The sequence below is a fragment of the Octopus bimaculoides genome, chromosome 8 (genome assembly GCF_001194135.2).
Source record: "Octopus bimaculoides isolate UCB-OBI-ISO-001 chromosome 8, ASM119413v2, whole genome shotgun sequence".
Taxonomy (NCBI): Eukaryota; Metazoa; Mollusca; class Cephalopoda; order Octopoda; family Octopodidae; genus Octopus; species Octopus bimaculoides.
Window position 1 is genome coordinate 27,580,258 of NC_068988.1, and position 15,263 is coordinate 27,595,520.

The 15,263-nt window shown below is 36.5% G+C and overlaps 1 protein-coding gene and 1 long non-coding RNA gene across 3 annotated transcripts in view; one reads left to right on the plus strand and one right to left on the minus strand.

Annotated features, from left to right (window-relative positions):
* LOC106880872 (E3 ubiquitin-protein ligase RNF38) overlaps positions 1 to 15,263 on the plus strand; it is a 269,382-nt gene that overhangs the window by 186,079 nt on the left and 68,040 nt on the right. The window lies entirely within an intron of this gene.
* The window catches only part of LOC128248555 (uncharacterized), a 15,703-nt gene continuing 6,287 nt past the window's right edge, over positions 5,848 to 15,263 (minus strand). Inside the window, exons 2-3 of the long non-coding RNA XR_008264728.1 lie at positions 10,681 to 10,751; positions 5,848 to 6,100 (exon numbers count right to left, since the gene is read on the minus strand). This is a non-coding gene — a long non-coding RNA (uncharacterized LOC128248555). The remainder of the gene's footprint in view (positions 6,101 to 10,680; positions 10,752 to 15,263) is intronic.

A 15,263-nucleotide genomic window follows, 5' to 3' on the forward strand; every position in this document is an offset into this window, starting at 1 on the left:
CCTGACTGGCCTTGTAGGGTTTTCGAGCGAGATCATTGCCAGTGCCCCTGGACTGGCTCTTGTGCGGGTGGCACATAAAAGACACCATTTCGAGCGTGGCCGTTTTCGTGCGGGTGACACGTAAAAGCACCCACTACACTCTCTGAGTGGTTGGCGTTAGGAAGGGCATCCAGCTGTAGAAACTCTGCCAAATTAGATTGGAGCCTGGTGTAGCCATCCGGTTGCACCAGTCCTCAGTCAAATTGTCCAACCCATGCTAGCATGGAAAGCAGACGTTAAACGATGATGATGATGATGATGATGACATTGCTGGTCACAATGCACTTTCAATTTTGTCTTGACTGTGCCATTCTTTCCATCTTGACACAATTTGCTTGACTAAATCATCTCCCCGTTGTCATGGATGCCTTCTGAGTGGCCTTTTCCCATCTCTTGGATACCATTCAGCTACTGCACAAGTCCACCTGTTTTCTGTGAACCTTGCAACATGTCCAGCCCACCAGAACTTGTGCTTTTGGTATTCTGCAGTCACATTGTTCACTCCACTCTGTTCTCAAATTATCTCATTTTGAATGCACTCTCTTGACCCTTTAGTATTCAAATTACTCTGTCAAATGTAGAACTTATTTTCATTGTTTTAAATTTATCATGCTTTATGTTGTAGTTTAGAGATTTCATTAATGAGATGGTTTGGTTTCAGAATGACATTGTAGGGTTGGTATGAGAGGTTGCATCTGGCCAGTTTCTGCATAAAATGGGTTAAACATCTTAGCCAGATATGGCCAGTTTGAATGCAAAAGGGTTAACGATATTCATAGTATGGATTTTTGGTGCAGTCCTCTGACTTGCCTGCTCCTGTCAGACCTTCCAACCCATGCCAGCATGGAAGATGAATGTTAAATGATGATGATGAGTGAGTGAATAGACAAATGGAAAAAAAAGTGGCACCCAACACATTTCATTGAAATTACATATTTTATTTAATAACGGTTTGACTTGGCTCCATGTAACTTAAAGTTTGACTGACTCATCGAATGAACCTATCTTGTCAAGCATGTAGAAACACTAACGAGATAGGAACCTTTAAGTTGTGTGGAGCCAAATCAAGCTGTTGTACATGTATATGTATATATATTATCTGAATATTTCCAGCCACGACTGAGACTACTGGTTTCTATGACATACAAATATACATGTAATTTTTTTATAGATGTGTTAGTTGTATATAGCTATGTGTTTCTGTATGTACTAAATGACAATGTTTAAAACTGTGACAGAAGAGGAGAAAAAGATAAAGTATGATAAAGCTTTAATTATGGAATAATATCTCTATATTCTCAGGTGACTCTCTCTCATATGTACACACACAATTAAGTTCCAGGAATATGTAAAAATGTATGTGTGTATATGTGTATGTATGTATGTATGTATATTTGCATGCTTCATCAAAAAAACTTGTGTTAAAAAGGAGGAGGAAAGATAATCAATATAAATTGTGGAGTTATGTTTATTGGAAACTGATTAGGAATGGTGTGAGAAAAAAATACATTCCCACCATATGGATAACATGCCACCCACAAATGCTTTATACCCGATTGAAAGTTCACTTAAATTCTGTAATAGCAGATACTTTGAATTTCTTATTTCCAGAATACAAAAAACTCAGTGCAAAAAACTGGAAAATATTTTACTTTCAAATATAACGGGTCATGGTGCTTAAGAAGTTCACTTTGCAACTGCATACTTTCGGGTTCAGTGACTCTACGCTGCACCTTGAGCGAGTGTCTTCTGCTATAGCTGGGCTGATCAATATTATGTGACTGGGTTTGAAAGACAGAAAATGTATGGAAACCTGTATTTGTGTTTGTTTCCCATCCCACATGTATAAACCACTTGACAACTGGTGTTGGTTTGTTTGAATCCCTGTAATTTAGTGATTTGACAACGGAGGCCAATATAATAAGTTGCAGGCTTAATAAATAAGTCCTGGGGGTGATTTGTTTGACTAAATCCCTCAAGGTGATGCACTTGCATAGCCTCAGTCCAATGATTGAAACAAGCAAAGGAAAAAATGCTAAAATATTCAGTTTGCTCAATCCCTTTGTTCTACTAATAATTATAGTGTGTAAGTGTGTGTTCATGTTCGTGTGTGTGTGTGTGTGTGTGTGTGTGTGTGTTTGTATGTGTTCACATGTGCATACATGTGTGTGGGTGCATGTGCGCATGTGTGTATGCATGCATGCACATGTATGAATGTGTGTGTGTCTGTCGGTAGTTTTTTTTAGAATTTCCTGATATTTTTTAGTGAAAATGTACCAAGTGTCTACCATTACAGAATTTAAGTGAACTTTCAATCAGGTATTAAACATCTGCGGGTGGCATGTCACCCATATGGTGGGAATGTATTTTTTTCTCACACCAGTCCTAATCAATGTTTGACCACTTATCTAATACAGACAGTTTGTATAAATTGTGTTGGTTTGTATAAACTGTTTAGTCTCTCCGTTTATATATAACGCCTTCAGTGTCAAAAATTAGTTGAGAGTCCTGTGTCTATATTGTTCTTTCTTACAGAAAAATTCTGTTCCATTATCTATGGTTTGAAGTGTAGATATTTTCTCTGAACGGACGAGGGTAAAATGATTACTGCCGCAGGGTGATATTTTTGTGCTCATATTGTTTGTTACATCATATTCATTTGAATGATGAAACTCTCCTGCTTAAATCCAGTGTCCGTTTTCACAGTTGTTGTCATCCACAAGTTTTCTGCAGGCTAACTGAGAGACGAGAGAAAGAAAGAGAGAAGTAGGTAAGCAGGGGAGTCACCACCAGCCTTAAACAGTACTTAGAGTTGTTTTTTTTTACCTTGGCTGTCTGCAGGCAGGAAAATGGAATTGTCTTCACTGTGCAGCAAAAAAAGAAGAAAAAAAAGAGAAAAAAATAGGTCTCTTACCACACCATTATAGAATTCTTCACATACAGGTTGGTCATATAGACAAACCCTCATGTTATGGAGGAGGAGGAGGAGAGAGAGAAAACATTACACAATGTGTATCACTTCTAAGATAGAAAGAAAGAGAATAAAAACCTTGTAGTCATTTTATTCCAAGTGTTGTAGAAGGGGTTAAGAGAAGAGAAACATTTCTTAGGGTAAATAAAGTGAAACACTTTTCTTTTTATCTTCTTTTTTTATTCTTAAGCTGTTGTTCTCAGAGAAAAACATTCTTAAAAAACAGGTGTTGAGGCAAAAGTCTTGCAGAGAACATGTAAGGGCTAAGATACTCAAATAGAAAACAAAATGTTTCACAAACCCAGTGGGGATAGAATAACTATGTTTGTGTTGCTTGGTCTGGTGACATGTTCTGTTGTAGAGGACAAAGACGAAAGAAAAAATGGTTTCTGTTATTTATTTTATTTTATTCTGAATAGGTGCAGATGTGGCTGTGTGGTTAAGAAGCTTTGCTTCTCAATGACATGGTTCCAGGTTCGATCCCACTATATGGCACCTTGGGAAAGTCTCTTCTATAGCCTCAGGCAGACCAAAGTGAATTTGTAAGTGAATTTGGTAGATGGAAACTGTGTGGAAACCTGTTGTGTATGTGTACATACATATACACACATACATATAGACACACACACACAATATGTGTGTGTGTGTGTGTGTGTGTTTGTGTTTCTTTCACTCCCTCACCACTTGCCAACCAGTGTTGGCTTGTTTAAGTCCCATGACTTTCGGTTTAGCAAAATAAGTACATGGCTTAAAAATTACTCTTGGGGTTGATTTGTTGGACTAAACACTTCAAGGCCCCAGAATGGTTGCAGTCCAGTGACTGAAACAAGTGAAAGATAAAAGAAATAGATGCATTGTCAGTAAGAGACATATTAAATTTGTTGTACTCCTCCTCTTCCTACTACTACTACTACTACTACTACAACAACAACATATAGCCAGTACACTATTACAGCTAAAATTACTAATAATATTATTAGGAAGTCCCAGATATAGTTTAAAATGTAATTATAAATGCATACCGTAGTGAAGTAATAGTACAGCTGAAATTAGTAGCAGTTACTACAAGTATAGCACTATAAGAATACACTAAAGAAATTAGTATAGAACTTGTTGTGTAATCATTGGCTCATTGCCATAGTGATGGTGCTAATGAATCAGAAATATATAGGATTGGCTGTAATCTTCTTCAGCAACGTTTCCTCCCACTTAATATGCTATTAAGCAATATGAATGAAGTTCACTTGTCATTCCATTAGATGTATAAGATTTTGTGTAAATTTCACCTGGTTTGTTTGTTTGCAGAGGTAGGTGATAGGTTTCAAAAAATTGATTTTCCAATATTGCTGTTTAAAACAACAATCTAGCTGATGACATGTTTTTTATGGGATGGCTCTCTCTCTTTCTCTCTCTCTTTCTCTCTCTCTCTCTCTCTCTCTCTCTCTCTCTCTCTCTCTCTCTCTCTCTCTCTCTCTCTCTCTCTCTCTCTCTCTGTATATATATATATATATATATATGTTTCATGTAGGTGGTGAAATAAGACTGAGTAATATTTCACACTGTTATGTACATGGTTCTGTTATTTTGATTTTTGTGGGATGTTTTTGTAGGCTGGTCCAATGTGAGTGGGTAGGTGTATGTAATCATTTCACATCTAATTTTTCATGTTTGCATGGGTTAGATGTAATATGTTGAAGTAGATTTATGATTTTCACAGAAGATCGGAGGAAACAGACAGACTCGCTAGTATGATAATGATTCTCTTTTGCAACCATCTTGTGATGTCATGATAGGGTACACACACGCACACACACACATAAAAAGCCCCCAATACACTCTGTAAAGTGGTTGGTGTTAGGAAGGGCATCCAGCCGTAAAAATCATGCCACAGCAGACAGTGGGAGTCTGGACTGCTCCCTGCTAGCCAGCTCCATGTCAAACCTTCCAATCCATGCCAGCATGGAAAGCGGATGTTAAATGATGATGATAATGATGAACACCTACTCATATATAATATAAATGATACATACATACACACACATACACACACACACACATACACACACACACACACACACACACACACACACGTGTGTGTGTGTATACGCATACATATATGTGTGTGTGTGTGTATATATAACAGGTTTCTTTCAGTTCCTTTCTACCAAATCAATCCACAAGGCATTGGTCGGCCTTGGGCTATAGTAGATGGTACTAACCCAAAGTGGTGTGCTGTGAAATTAGAGCTGAGACTGCATGGTTGAGAAGCCAGCTTCTCAACCATACAGCCAAGCCTTTCCTATATTTCATAGAGGTGGTGAAATAAGTCTGATTAATATTTCATTAGAACTTCATATGAATAACAGGTCAGTGTTATATATATTTTGTATTTCAAGTATTTGTCATGATTTGCTGTATGAATGAGATCGTTTAAATGTATGTCATTGCTCAACAGGGTGGAGGTGCAATGGCCCAGTGGTTAGGGCAGCGAACTCGCGGTCATAGGATCGCGGTTTCGATTCCCAGACCGGGCGTTGTGAGTGTTTATTGAGTGAAAACACCTAAAGCTCCACGAGGCTCCGGCAGGGGATGGTGGCGAACCCTGCTGTACTCTTTCACCTCAACTTTCTCTCACTCTTATTTCCTGTTTCTGTTGTGCCTGTAATTCAAAGGGTCAGCCTTGTCACACTGTGTCACGCTGAATATCCTGGAACCCTCGACGTCGTAAGCGACGGAGTGCCAACAACAATAACATTGCTCAACAACAAACTCAGTTATACAGGGTGGGACAGAGAGGATGGACGTTTTGGAAAAATTCATAAAATCATTAATTTTAGTTGCAAACAAATTTTATTGACATCAATGTATTCGTATTAGCATTATGGTGCAGTCTCCTATTCATTAGTGTACCTTGTGTACGAAGTGCATTCACCCAACATAAGACTGTTTATGGGTGGGAACAGCCTGATTTTGGTGAATGTTGAAGTGGCGCTGAAACTCACGCTGAACTGCTGCGACAGACTCGTTATTCTTCACAACTGTCAAAAGCAAACGCACAATGCTCTACTAGCCACATTGTCATGGTTTTACCTAAAAAGAAAAAAAAATGCTAAGACACCATGGATTGAATGGTAATGTCCCTCCCACTAGGGCTGAGTAATAGCCATTTCAAAAATATCTGTCTTTTCTGCCCCTCCCTGTATAATATGTAGGGTGAGTAGGATTTTTTCATGGTGTGTGTGTGTTTGTGTGCCGAGTCATTGAAAAGTAGGAAGTATAGATCCTTAGCTCTCACACCCAAATTGTTTTAAAGGAAAATAATTAGTTCCTGTTTCTTTACTTTTGTCTCACATCATGACTCTTATATGTTTACAAATTGTGTGTGGTTGTGTGTTTGGTGAGTTCTTACATAAGTATATGAGCATAAAGAGAAACGAGAATTAGTCTGAGAAACAGGTGAGACCTGTTGGCAATATGCAGGATTGACTTTGCCTTTCATCCTTTTGGGGTTGATAAAATAAGTACCAGTTGAGCACTGGGGTCAATATAACCAACTTATCCCCTTCCCTGAAATTGCTGGCCTTGTGCTAAAATTTGAAAGCAATTTTAATATATGCAGTACTCAATGAAGAGATGTGAGTTTCACTCCCACATGGCCATCACTCACTGGTTTTACATCTGTACATTTTCTGTTTATATTCTATGTAATTTTTTCATAGACCCATTCAAAAATCTAGGCTCTTCTATAAAACTATCATCATCACCATCATCAGATCCACTTTTCCATGCTTGCATGGGTCATACAGAATTTGTTAAGATAGATTTTCTATGGCCAGATGTCTTTCTTGTCGCCAAGCTTTACCTGTTTTCAAGTGCAGTAATATTGCTCCCATGGCCTGATATGTTTTCACAGACTATTGGAAATGAATGAAATTCATTTACAACAATCACCTGATGTCAAAACAAGGATGCACATACACACACACACACACACACACACACACGCACACACACAATAGGCTTGTTTCAGTTTCCATCTCCCAAAGCTACTCCCAAAACTTTATTCAGACTAGGGTTTTAATAGAAGAAACTTGCCCAGGGTGCCACATAGTGGGACTGAACCTGAAACCATACAGTTGGGAAGCAAACTTCTTACCACCCAGCCACACTAAAACAACAATGATATTTTTATAGAGAGACAATTACTGTTGGCCAAAATGGTTTTGCATGTTCACAGTATCTGATGGAGACAAAGACAATTAGCATCAAAATATAAAAAATGCAGATTCTATCGGAAAATCAAGCTTTGTTTTGTTGTTAATCTTCACAGTGAATCATTCTTTTACTTGTTTAATGAAGCGAGTCAGATAATGGTGACGAACGCTTTCAAGATTGTTGACAGTGTACTTTCATTTCATTGTTGTATGAATACATGTGTGTGTATGTGTATACACACACAATGCATACACGTGTGTGTGTATATATATATATATATATATATATATATATATATATATATATATATATATATATATATATATATATATATATATATATATATATACATACATACATACATACATACACACATACACATAAGTATACACACACACACACACACACACACATAGGGAGAGATTCTGAAAGGTGCTTTTTTTGAGTGATCAATGTAACAAAAGAAAATTAAGAAAACCGGAAAAAAAAAAATTCCTAAAAGGTATGACAAGATCGATTTCATGCCTCAAATTATTTCTTTGTTTTGGTATTGACTGTATGGATGACAGAAATGATGCTTTGTTGAATGCTTTCATTATTTTCATAGATTATGGGGTTAGTGAGTTAATGCAAACAGAAGAGTACAAGACTTCACTGTTTATTATTTTGGCATTTCTTTGTAGTTGTGTTCAGATTCTACAAGGATCTGATTAGCTTAATAACTGGCACTGAATCAGTTATGATGACAAGGGTTTCGGTTCATTCGATAAATGGAACAGCCTGCTCGTGAAATTAACATGCAAATGGCTGAGCACTCCTCAGACATGCATACCCTTTATGTAGCTCTCAGAGAGTCTCAGTGTGACATAGAATGTGATATGGCTGGCTCTTTGAAATTCAGGTACAACTCATTCTTGTCAGCTGAGTGGACTGGAGCAATGTGAAATAAAGTGTCTTCCTCAAGGACACAACATGCCACCGAGAATTGAATTCATGACCTTACAGTCGTGAACAAAATACCCAACCACTAGGCCACACTTAAATATACAGAGATAGATATATATATATATAAGATTGGCGTTAGGAAGGGCATCCAGCTGTAGAAACTCTGCCAAATCAGACTGGAGCCTGGTGTTGCCATCCGGTTTCACCAGTCCTCAGTCAAATCGTCCAACCCATGCTAGCATGGAAAGCGGACGTTAAACGATGATGATGATGAATTGATTAAATGCCCCTTACTTTCAAAAATGAACTTGTGTCTAAACATCGTTACTTTTGCAAATTTTAAAAAAGAAAAAAATTGGTCAAGCGGTGCAGGTATGGCTTTGTGGTTATGATGTCTGCTTTGCAACCATGTGGTTTCAAGTTCAGTCCCACTGCATAGCACCTTAGTAAAAAAATGTCTTCTACTATAGCACAGAGCCAACCAATGCCTTGTGAGTGAATCTGGTAGATGGAAACCCATCATATGTGTGTGTGTGTGTGTGTCTGTGTTTATGTCTTCCCTACCCCTAGAGGGTAGGGTCATTTTTTTTTTTACTAAATCCTTCAGGGTAATGACCCAGCATAAAAAATAATCCACTTTTGTTTTGTGACTTCTAAGAGGATAAGTTGTACCTAATCTTTTCAAATATCAGTGGGTGAAAACAAATCCTATCTTCTAAGGACCTTCTTTAAATTCAAATCCGAGTTTTAAATTTTACTTGCTATTTTTGAAATACAGAAACTAAATTCAGTGACACATTATACAGTTCCAGGAGTAAGTATCATATTTACTCATGTATAAGTTATACTAATTATACTTGAAGTTGTATTGAAAATCTAGGATGCAACTTATACAAGGGTCAAACTAAAATGAAGGAAAACAATTTTCTACTAAGATTTAACACTAAATTAGGGGTGATACTTATATACGAATAGAAATGATACTTTGTAATTCTTTGCTTAAAAATTTCCTTGACATTTATCTTAACACTTACTGTGCAAGAACTGAATATACTCAGCTCTGTCGTGTGTACTTGAGACACAGGGATTGACTTAGCTTGTTTTTGGTTGTGAGGTGCTTTCTGGAATCCCCCACATTTCATATCACATACAATGCACATTTTATTTTTACTGGCCAATAGAAAAAGATTGCAAGAACTGATTTGTTACATCACCAGCAAAAATTTAACCAGTGCAGTGAGGGTTAAAAGCAGGTGGTAAAATATATTTCTGTCGTGACTAAATAACCCATCCTTTTTCAAGCAAATCTTTTTGCCTAGGAAAGAAATCATTGTTTTTTTTTTTCTATAATAGACATCTTAGTGATATAATAAGCAAAGTACAATCTCGGCTACAAACTATATTTGAAACAACTTTCTTTAGTTTCACATTCATTGAGTCGTCGTAGAATTGCAATGATGTCATTTCTTTTTGTTCAAAAGCACTCGAGGCGTTTTTGTGTTTTCTGCTAATGATCAAGTGTATTTGTGATGCGACGATTCGTCAAAGTGGTACAAAGGCTGTGGATGTTGTACATCGACAAAGGGAGCTGTTGTAATGCCTCAGTGAAATGCCAGGTAACTTCTGTAGTGTTTCTGTATGTTGCCGAGTTACGAAGCTGCTGTACGAATATCTTGCTTGATTAATGAGTACAGGTTTAAACTAACACTGACCTAAGGCTGACTCCTGCTCTAAGGCCTCAGAGAAGCTAAAAATAGCTCGACTGCATGTTGAGATGAAGTAATAATCTTGATTTCTTCGTTACGTCATCTCTCTCTCTCTATTTCTCTCTCTCTCTCTCTGTCGATGTTGATTATAATGTTAACCTTTACAGAATGAATAAATAAATGAAAAATGATCTCATGAGACATTTTCTACTACTCCCTCCTCTATTCATTTGAATGTTTAATATAAACTGTTGATTCAACATTGAGTTGTATTCACATTTTGGTGATGAAATTAAATACATGAAAACAAACAAACAAAAAAAGGAAGTATATTCTACAGCTACAGAATTGTTTTGATTTCGTAGAGAAAGTTTTCAGTCCAGTATATTACTGCCTTCAATGTTGGATGTGAATATTAATTAAGAGGGCTGTATTTTAATTTGTTAATAGTAACAAATATAAAAACTCAAATAAATAGTTATGAAATGCTGCACACAAATCAATGGGTAGAGAGGAAGAAGCTAAATATGATCTTAGGAACGGCTATGTGGTTAAAAAGCTTGCTGCTTCCCGACCATGTGGATTTTGGGTTCAGTTTTAATGTGCAGCACCTTGGGTTAGTGTTTCTTACTATAATCCCAAGCCAACCAAAGCTTTGTGAGTGGATTTGGTTGATGGAAACTGGAGGAAGCTTGTCGTGTGTGCATGGTGTTTGTTCTGTTTGTCTCCCACTTCTGTTTAATTTATGTCCCTGTAATTTAGCAGTTAAGAAAACAAGACCAATAGAATAAGTTCCAGACTTACCAAGGAGTCCTGGGATTAATTTGTTTGACTAAACCCTTCCAGATGGTACCTAGCATGGCTGCAGTCCATGACTGAAATGAGTAAAGAATAAAAGATACATATTGCAAACTCCTGAAGTTAGAGTGAATTCGAACAATCTAAGGGCGAGAAAAATGGTTGCATGTAAGGAGCACCAAATGATGCCTATTTGGGGCAGGAATAGGGAAGGAGAGAGAGTGAGAGAGAGGAAAAAGACAAAGACATGTAAATGATTTAGATCTAAAAAATTGGATAAGCCTGGATGATCTAATTTATTGAAGATAAAAACGGGTTCTGCAATCGTAGATGATGGTAGCTGTGTTAGAACCAGCCAGTTAAGGAAGACAGTAAAATGTTGTTGAAATAGTTAGGCATGACTCACAGAGAAATTACCAAAAGAAGGAGAGGCAATATTGTGAACATGTACAAAGCCAGTCAACATTGAAATACTGATGATTCATTTGTGATTCAATTTTTTTTTTTTTGTTTTACACTGAACGCTAGATAGGACTTAAAGGAAGGATGCACTCCTTGACGCTGATATTTTATTTTTAAGTGCTTCTAGGTATTTTTTTCCTTACTCTTTGTTCTTTTGATCTGTTAATTTCTTGTTTGAGAAACTGTTTCACTTGGAATATGATCAAGTATTTGTTTATTTAACATTCGTATGGTTTCTCTAAGAATAAGATCTACACAGTTTGAGCTTTGATGAAATGCCATTTTTATGGCTCTAACGACAATATGAGAAATAAATTGACCTACATTTATTTCTATTTCTTCTTAAGTGGGTGAATTGACACAACTGGTGAAGTATTAAACTTTCAATATCTAGTTTCTTTATTCTACATTCTGAGTTGAGCTCTAATTAGTGTCCTTTGAAAGTTGTCATTCATTTTATTCAGTTTATTATTACCTCTGCTTTAGTGAAGGCAGAGGTATTGTTTTCAGTTGTGTTTGTTTGTCCGTGGACAAGATATCCCAAGAACCGCTGGATGGATTCAGATGAAACTTTCAGGGATGTTTGGTCTCATGACTGGCATGAACTGATGAGATTTGAGGATTGATCTGGTACCAGACTAGGATTCTGGATTATTTGTTATATTTACTTTACATAATTACAATCTTATGTTAACTTTCAAGTCTTTCTCAATTATCTCCCTTTAGGCTGTTTCTAAAGTTTTTGTTTTCATTTCTCTATTATTAATTTTACTCACATCTCTATCTTAGTAGAAATTGATGGATAAAGAAATCAAGCTACATAAACAGTAGTAAAACTGTTCAGAAATTAAATAACACTAACATATTTTTATAATATATATTATACATACATATTAACACTTAACAGTATACTTACATATTGGAATTTATGAGAGGAGAAAGCCAAAAGGTCTCATGCTATCATTTAAAAATTCCTGAGTAGAATTTATCATTACCTCCACTTATGAAACTATTTTGAATGTAGCTAAAGATAAACTATTTATTACTGTTACTAAATTTTATACAGCCACCTTTACATTCCATGAGTACCATTGGGATTGATTAGGTACCGGACAAGGATTCTGGATTATTTTTCTAGGTTTTTTACTTAATTTTTGAGAGCAGTCGGGTTCATTTTTAGTATTCTCATTTGTGAGATCAGTCAAGTTTATTTCAAATATTCTCATTTTAAAAATCATCTCTAGCCAATCATTGAAAGGACATTGGTGTTGCCTTGGCAGAGGTTTGCACTCTCCGAGTGCTGCTGTTGTTGTTGTTGTTATTATTATTATTATTATTATTATTACTACTACTACTAGTAATGTATAAGGTAGCAAGTCGGCAGAATCAGTGTGCCAGGCAAAATGTTTAGTGGCATTTCATGTCTTTATGTTCTGGGTTCAAACTCCACCAAAGTTGACTTTGCCTCTCATCCTTTCAGGGCTGATGAAATACGTACCAGTCAAGTTCTGGGGTCGATGTAATCGACTAGCCCTCTTCCCAAAAAATTTCAGTCCTTGTGCCTATAGTAGAAGGAATTATTATTTCAGTTTATTATTCATTAAAGAAAAAAGGTGATTCAGATGAGTAAGTCTGTTGAAAACAAGAATTGGATGTTTTGCAACATCCAGCATTTTGTACCTTGCTGGTGTGAGTTCAAACATTACGAGTCTTTGGTTTACTTTCCATTGCTTCACATTTTATAAATGCAGGCAATATATATACTCATACCAATTTAACCAATTGTTTCCTTTCCTCAACACATAGAGTCTTAAACTCTTGCCAAGATTGATTACATTTTACCCCTTACGAGATCAATAAGATAAGCATCAAAGTACTTGAGATCAATACTATTGACTGAAACCTTTGAAGGCTGAAGTCCGGTATGGCTGCAGTCCAGTGACTGAGATCAATAAAAAAAAAAAAAGATGATAAGAATAAGCTTTCATCATCTCCATATTAATGATGGGTTTCATTCCTTCTGTTGTATCCTCAGTTGTGCTGTTGCCCCTCTACAATTAAATATCTTCTTCTTAATTGCCAATACTCCCAACAACCAATATAGACTATGCAACAATATACTCGCATTCAGTTCATTGCGCACACGCACGCACACACACACACACACACACACACACACACACACACACAGTCTGGTTGAATAAAGAGCTGAACGAGACACTTAATAGCTTGTCTAATACAGTGCAGATTTCTTTTTTTTTTTTCTTTTAAGTTGAAATCCCTCCTTCCAAAATGATTGAAATTATTCCAAAATCTATTTCTTTGTCTATCATCATCATCATCGTCATTGTCATCATCATATAACGTCCATTTTATCATGCTGGCATGGTTTGGATATTTGACAGGATTCAGCAAACCACAGAGCTGCATCAAGCTCCCATGTCAGCTTGGCATGGTTTCTACAACCAGATGCCCTTCCTATATTTATGTATTTCATAAAGCATCTTTTCCTTCATAATAAATGTCCTGCATCTCTTACAAAGAAGCACGTTCTTATGTGCAAGTAAATGACTTATCTTCTTGATTAGGCAAATTTGTACGTTTACACAATGCCAGTTTGTTAAAATCTATCATAGAGAGAGAGAGAGAGAGAGAGAGAGAGAGAGATCTCAAGCACACCAGACTACATATTCCTCTTCTTCAATTCAAAATACGTAGAGTAAAATAAAGCATGAATAACATCTTACATATAATTGTTCGTGATAAGATATAAATTTACATCACAGTTAGTTTTCCCTCTCAAATACAGTTTTATTAAAGTGTTTTGTTGTTCTTTGTAACATAGACAACCAGATCTGCTTAAAACCTTTGGTGCTGATATTATTTTAACTACCATTTGCATGTTTACCCAATTCCTCTTTCAGATCGTTCCGTCTTTGACTGTTTACTGCTTAGTTCAACTAATCCAAACAAAGAAATAGGCGTGGCTGTGTGGTTAGATAGCTTACATTGCAGCCACATGGTTTTAGGTTCAGTCCCACTATGCAGTACCTTGGGCCAGTGTATTTTACTACAGCCATGTGTCAACCAATACCTTGTGAGTGAAATTGGTAGATGGAAACTGTGTGGAAGTCTGTCATGTTTGTATGTGTCTTTGTCTCCCCCGCTACCACTTGACAATCAAAGCTGGTTTGTTTATATCCTTGTAACTTAGTGCTTTGCCAAAAAAAAATTGTTAGAATAAGTACCAAAATGAAAAATAAGTTTTGAGAGTGATTTTTCTGAATAAACCGAAGACAGTGCCCCCAGAATGGCCACAGACTGAATCAACTAAAAGACAAAGGATACAATTTTTGCTACAACAACAGTCGATTGTATGCAATCGACTTAAAAGTGCATCTTTAAATTGTTCATACCCTGTTGCCTTTTTTGTTGAACAACCATTTAAACCAACGAAAGAGCCTCTGTGAAGTTGTATGATCTGTTAGAAATAGCAGCCAAATCTTCAACCCTATTGGGTGGAAGTTCAAGGAGATTTGGCTGCTTAGAAAAAAAAAAAGAAAAAGGAGACATGAGACAATGTACTCCAGAGCATACAAAAGAAAGAATGATTGATCGTGACTGGAGAGCTTTTAATCATAGGTCTGATCAATCAGTGATGGCCTAATGCCAACCAACAACAGCAACTGCCGCTACTACTACAATTACTACTACTACTACTGCTACTACTACTAGTTGATACAAAAGCTACTCGCTAATCTGTTTTGTAACTTGGCTGAATTATTTTTTATTGAAATTTTCTGTGTTGTATATTGAGATTGGTTGACAACAGCCAGTAAATAAAATGAGTAATTTTGACAGGTTTTTGGTGATAGAAAACATTGGTTTCAGTATTATATCTAATGGATTTTCTGATGTAGGACCATATTCTACTAACTACGAGAACACATGATGCTTTTATTACTATTATTATTATTATTATTATTATCATTAAGGCAGTGAGCTGCCAGAATTGTTAGCATGCCGAGCAAAATGCTTAGTGGCATTTCATCTATCTTCTGATTCTGAGTTCAAATTTCACCAAAGTCAACTTTGTCACTTGGAGCCACAAATGCGCCCCCCCCCCC